Raw genomic sequence first — 7,146 nt, forward strand, 5'->3', positions numbered from 1 at the left:
GCATGCACCACTCTGAGGTGCCTCCATAGAATTGCAATACTCTTGATATTTACAATATACATTTCATGTCAGACATACATACAGCCTGAGAGCAAAACATTTCAAATTGAATGTGGCAGAATGTGCATTCAACTCACTGCTCAGCCAACAACGTCTGCACCGGTTCGGCTACGTTCATCGGATGGACAATGGCCGGACACCCAAAGTATGGTGAACTGGCCACTGGGTCACAACATCCTGGATGTCCACTGCAAGGACACCTGCGAGCAAGATACCAAAATGGTAGACATTGACACTGACCACTGGGAAACAGTCACTGAATGGCCATGACCTCTGGAGACTGACTGTTTGGAAAGGCATGGGAAGAAGTGAGCAGAAACGAAAAGGTCAGCTGGCCAAGAAGAGGGCCCAGGGCCCACTGTCTTCCACTTCAACAAATGTAGCAGAGACTGCCATGGCAGAGTGGGACTCAGAGTTGACCACCATGGGGCAAACCATCAGCTTTACGAAACAGAAGGCTGCCACTCATCAGTGTTCAGTAACCATCAAATTTAAGTTCAATACATATGAAAACTACAAGTCCTGTTGCCATAGGATAATGGAATGATAAAAGCATAGGAGGGTATTCAGCCCATCAAGCACCTGCTAGCTCTCTGAAAAGAGCAACTCAACTATTGCCTCTCTGCTGCCCTTTTTCAGCTGGCCTTAAAATTATTTCTCTTCAGGTAATAATTTATTCCCCTTTAAAAGCCACAATTGAATCTTCCTCCAAAACTCTCAGGCTCTGCATTCCAGATCTTAACCACTCGCTGTGTAAAAATGAATTTCCTCACGTCACCATCACCTCTTTTGCAAGTCACTATAATCAGTGTCCTCTCTGGCTTTCGATCCTTTCACCAACGGGAATGGTTTCTCACTATCTATTCTGTCCACGCCCCTCATGATTTTGAATACATCTATCCAATCTCCTTAATCTTCTCCAAGAAGAACAATATCAGCTTCTCCAATCTATCCTCGTAACAAAAGCTCTCAATGTGTTTCACAGCCCAATAAAGTATTTTTGAAGTGTTTTAACGTAGGAAAAAACTCATAAGATGCTACATTCTATCCACTTCCCTTTCTGCATCAGAAACCTGGACAATAAGTAAAGATCTGTGGAAGAAAATAGAGGCCTTTGAAATGAGGATGCTAAGATGTACACTAAAAATTCCATATACAGACTGTAGGACAAGTGAAGAGATGTTTGAAATTTCAAGAGCAAAAGGAACTCTTAAAAAGTGACATCCAGAAAAGAAAATGTCAGTATTTTGGCCATTTGATCAGAGCTAAAAAGCTACAGAGATTTCTTCTAGAGGGCAAAGTGAGGGCGGAGGGCAGCAGAAAGAGGGGTTGACCTAGGTGTAGTCGGATGACAGACATCACAGAGCGGTTACAGACATGTTCCAGTGGATGTGTGAGAATGGCACATGTTATACCATAACAGCAGATCTTCCAGTAGAAGTAGTTTACAAGCAGCGTCAGCAATGCAGGAAAGACTGCAGTCAATTTGCGCACAGCAACCTCCCACAAACAGCCACGTGATAATGACAAGATAATTTGCTTTAGTGATATATGATTTGAGGGATGAATATTATCCTTGACACTGGAGTCGGGGGATGGGAGGGAGGGAACTCCATTAATATTCATTTCACAGAATTATCACGGTGCAGAAGGCGGACATCGTGTCTGCACCGACCCTCCCAATGAGCATTATGACCTGGTGCCATTGCCCTGCCTTTTTCCCGTACCCCTGCACATTGTTTCTATTCAAATAATCATCCAAAGCCCTCTTGAATGCCTCAAATGAACCCACCACCACCACTCTTCCAGGCAGTGCATTCTGGACCCGAACCACATTTGCTTCTTTTGCAAATCACTTTAAATCTGTGCCCTTGTTCTTGATCCTTTTACGAGCAGAACAGTTTCTCCCTATCTACTCTATCCAGCCTCTTCATGATCTTGGACACCTCTATCAAATATCCTCTCCAAGAAGAACAGTCCCAACCTCTCCAATTTATCTTCATATCTTTCTCACCCCTGGAACTATTCTTATAAACCTCTTCTGCACTCTCTCCAATGCATTCACATCCTTCCTATAATGTGGTACTCAGAACTGTACATATTACTCCAGCTGAGGTCTAACTGTGTCTTATATAATCTCTGCTCTTGTACTCTATGCCCCAATAACACCATGAGACTTTGACATCCACCGGAGAGGATATTCACAGGGTCAGTATTAGGAGCACTCATCTTTTTTAGATATATTAATGATCTAACTTTGGTATACACCTGTGAAGAAGAATCATACGGACTCAAAATGTTAACTCTGTTTCTCTGTCCACAGATGCTGTCAGACCTGCTGAATTTTTCCAGCGTTTTTTGTTTTTATTTCAGATTTCCAGCATCCGCAGTATTTTGCTCTCATTATTTGGGTATACAGCATATCATTGCCATGTTTACAGATGGTACACCACTTGAAAATGTAGTAAACAATGAGGAGGATAGTAACAGACTTTGGGAGGACAGAGACAGATTGGTGAAATGGGCAGACACAAGGCAAATTAAATTCAACACAGGGAAGCCATGGAATCATAGAGTCATTTACAGAATTTACATTTTGTGGGATTGGAGGAGATTACAGGGATAGAGAGGAATAAGGCCATGGAGGGATGTTGTCGGACAGGGAACAAATGTTGGTCAGTGAGCACAGGGATGATAGGTGAACAGGAACTTGGTGCGAGTTAGGGCATGGGCAGCAGAGTTTTAAATGACCTCAAGTTCATGAGCAACAAATAAAGGCAAAAACGATCATTATTTGGATGTTACCCCTTTAAGAAGCCGGAATCCAACATGTTGTAATTTATCTCGTGTTGATGTTGTTCTTGGTAATGGATTGGATGCTGGTATGGCCTCTGCCCCCGATCCAACAATGTAGGTTCAGTTCTATAATCTTCATCAACAATCAAAGATTGGTTTATGTTTCCAACCTGACCAGCTCTTCACTGAAAGTGCTGGGTCATTCTGACTTGATATTAATCAAGGTGTTCTGGATTCCATTTCACCTGCTCTCGGGATTATCTTTTCTTTTTGGGGATTAAGCCACTTGATTAAAGTTACAGCAAATCTGGCGAAATACAATATAAAACACCATGATTTGTAAAATATCAGCTCTCCATCACTCACCATCCAAGACAGGCTCTGATTAAAGAGCCCAATCCCAGGCATCTGCAGGTTCTGTTCCAATTTTCCCCTTCCATTCCATATGTTGATGACTCTTGTCTGGTCTGTCCTATATGTGATGCGCCTCTCAGTCAAAAGGTCAGGGTTCCTGTCTCACTCCAAAGATTTGAGCACAAATTCCAGGCAGATGTTTACAGAATGTTCAGCACCATTCGCAACTCCTCAGGTACTGAAGCAGTCCATGTCCAAGTGCAGCAAGACCTGGACAATAGCCAGGCTTGGGCTGATAAGTGGCAAGTAACATTCGCGCCACACAAGTGCCAGGCAATGACCATCTCCAACAAGAGAGAATCCAACCATCACCCTTTGATGTTCAATGGCATTACCATGACTGAATCCCACACTATCAACATCCTGAGAGTTACCATTGACCAGAAACTGAACTGAACCAGCCATATAAATACTGTGGCTACAAGAGCAGGTCAGAGGCTGGGAATTCTGCAGCGAGTAACTCACCTCCTGGCTCCCCAAAGCCTGTCCATCATCTACAAGGCACAAGTCAGGAGTGTGATGGAATACTCCCCACTTGCCTGGATAAGTGCAGCTCCAATAGCACTCAGGAAGTTCAACACCATTCAAGGCAAAGCAGCCCGCTTGATTGGCACCCCATCCACCACCTTAAACACTCACTCCTTCCGCCACCAATGCACAGTGGAAGCAATTCCGATTTTGCCCGCCAGAAAACCACAAAGATGCCCAAAGGTCAACAGCAACGCAGCAACTGAGAGTGGTCTTGCTTGAAAAATGATAAAAGTGAAATTTCCATTTTAGGGCCAGTTGAATGGGGACTTGGGGGGAGATGGTCAAGGGAGTTTGGAGGCGGTAGAAGGGGCGGGTAAGGTTGGGGCAGTTGGAGGGATTGGGTGTTAGGTTTAGGGCTGTTGGAAAGGTGGGGGGAGGTTTGGGGGTGTTGAAGGTGTGGGGAGGGGTTGGGGACATGGCAGGGGTGGCGTGGGGGTACCTTGGGTTCATATTTATTAATCACATTTTTCCATTTTAGGCAGTAAATTCACAGTGTATGACAGTTTCCAGGGGGACGGGGGAACAATCCAGTTCTTTAGTAAAGGCTGTACTGTACCTTGAATCATTCTTCTCTGAAAAAAAATCAGAACAACAATTCAATTTACATTTTTCCTAAGTTGCTGCTAGATGTCTGATTGACAAATCCTGAGGATAGTGTCATTAGCATAAAAGGAGTAGATGCAATTTATTGTATATTGTGGGTTGGCGCCAGAGAAGCCAGAATGGTAAGGTTGTATTAGCTACAGAGTTGAATTGTTTTGTAAATGCAGTGATTTCTTTGTACATCAGTTGATTGCTCTGTGATTAATTATCCTTAGAGAATCAGCATTGGGCTTCCAATTTCACCACTGCTGCAATTTTTTTATTTGTTTATGGGACGTGGGCATTGCTGGCTAGGCCAGCATTTATTGCACTTGCTCAGAGAGTATTTTAAGAGTAAACCACATTGCTGTGGGTCTGGAGTCACATGTAGACCAGACCAGGTAAGGGCAGCAGATTTCCTTCTAAAGGACATTAGTGAACCAGACGGCAATGGTTTTGTCAACTTTTCATCAGACTTTTAATTCCAGATTATTATTGAATTCAAATGTTCACCATCTGCCATGGTGGGATTTAAACCCAGGTCCCCAGAGTATTACCCTGGGTCTCTGGAACACTAGTCCAGTGACAATACCACAATGCAACCACTTATTTTCATTTTATTCATTATTAATTGTTTTATCCCCTTTTTAATCCCTTTTCCCACCCTTTTTCCCCAACCACTGCCCCCCCCCCACCCCACCCCCAAAAGGGCCACCAGTTGCTTGTTCCATGTTGTTCTTTCACAGAGTGTTTACCCTTGTTCTGCTATTAACACATTCTACTTTCTTACCTTTATGGCACTATCAGCACCTTCTTTAGCCCTTACCACTACCATTTACACCCCTTTGTCTTTTTGCCCATGACATCTTTGTCAAGCTCTCCTTAGCCTCCACCTATCGCTGACCTTCTATCCAGCTTCACCTGCTCCACCCCCTTAAACAGTATAAATTTGATCACATTTCTACTTCTCTGTAGCTCTGAAGAAGGGTCATACAAACTTGAAACATTAACTCTGTTTCCCTCTCCACAGATGCAGTGAGACCTGGTGAGTTTTTCCAGCATTTTCTGTTTTTATTCTACATTTATACAGCACCTCTCACAATGGCTCAAATGTGTAATGGGCTCATAGTGAATCAGTAACCTGTTTTACACTGCGCAGGATTCTCAAGTGTCTTTTCCATTGACTTCAATCTTGTCCTTTTGTCTACTTTCCTATTATCCCACTCTATCTTGGTGCTTTTATGATCTTTTTGAGGAATGAAATATTGTAATAAAGCTGTTTGCACGGTAAATATTGTAATGAGAAGAAGCTATCAGCAGAGTCTTCAGACTTGCTGATCAAGGAAACACAGATGCAGATGTGAACCAGTCTTTATCCTCTGACCTCTTAAAAGTTGTGTCCTACAGAGACACCTGAGGACTTCAATGCTTCTCACTGATAGTGAAGACCTATGCTGTTCAATCATTCCACTTTGCTGCTCAAGAATCATTTGATCTTTCCACCCTGTGAGATTACTGATAGACAATTATACCCCTCCTGTGAAATAATTATATGGAATTATATCATGCACCCAGGCAGGAGGAAGTCATCTCATTCTTCAACAGAATGGAAAAGATCATGTGCCATTTATCTGGGTTGTGAGTATCGAATCTTTCCCCCAAATATGAATTGACTGCCACTGTGTCCATATGATGCAATGTGCAGGGCATGTTAATAAGGCTGAGGAAGTCACTGAAATCAGTGTTATTGTCTGTACAGTGTTATAAATAACCAATGGGATATTTTCCTGTCAAAGTAACAATAATTCACGATGCTGTTCAAGTAAAATTTGTGCTCCCTGGTTTGTTTAATAGTCAGGTTGGAATCACCTATTGGATGCACACAAACTAACACTGCATTATATTGTTGCTGCTCTTAATATTAATGATCCACGGTGCATATATATCAGACAATATTTGTAACCAGATGCCAACAATGTGATTATCATTTTACTAGGACCTTTCTGTGATTGGTGAATTGATTAGTGAATATTGACATGGCGAAAATATCATGCATGATCGAAGTAGAGAGTTAAGTGGGGCGATGTGGGGAATAAGGAGTCTGGAAAGAGGAGAAGCACCAGGGCCCATGATTTTTCTCTCTGGTCATGTTCCTTCGACAGCACCTTCCAAACCCCATGACCGCTGCCACCTAGAAGGACAAGGGCAGCAGCCGCATGGGAACACCATCACCTGTAAGTTCCCCTCCAAGCCACTCACCATCCTGACTTCGAACTATATCGCCGTTCCTTCACTGTCGCTGGGTCAAAATCCTGGAAGTCCCTTCCTAACAGCACAGTGGGTGCACCTACACCACATGGACTGTAGCGTTCCAAGAAGGCTACTCACCCCACCATTGAACAAAGAAACAAGAGAGAAAGGATATTAGCTTGGAAGATCCAGATTTTGAATCAGTTTGGATGGAGCTCAGAAACAACGAAGGGCAGAAAGTTGCAGCTGTAATGTTGGGCTGAGTATGTTCAACAAATTAGAAGTACATGTAACAAGGACGATCTAGTAATCAAGAGGGACTTTAATCTTCATATGGGACGTGGGCTTCGCTGGCTGGGCCAGCATTTATTGCTCATCTCTAGTTGCCTCTGAGAAGGTGGTGGTGAGCTGCCTCCTTGACCCGGGGAGTCAGGAGGTGAGTTACTCGTCACACAATTCCTAGCCTCTGACCTGCTGTTGTAGCCACAGCATTTATATGGCTAGTTTCTGGTC

Source organism: Cetorhinus maximus, chromosome 3, assembly GCF_964194155.1.
Source record: "Cetorhinus maximus chromosome 3, sCetMax3.hap1.1, whole genome shotgun sequence".
In the NCBI taxonomy this organism is placed as follows: domain Eukaryota; kingdom Metazoa; phylum Chordata; class Chondrichthyes; order Lamniformes; family Cetorhinidae; genus Cetorhinus; species Cetorhinus maximus.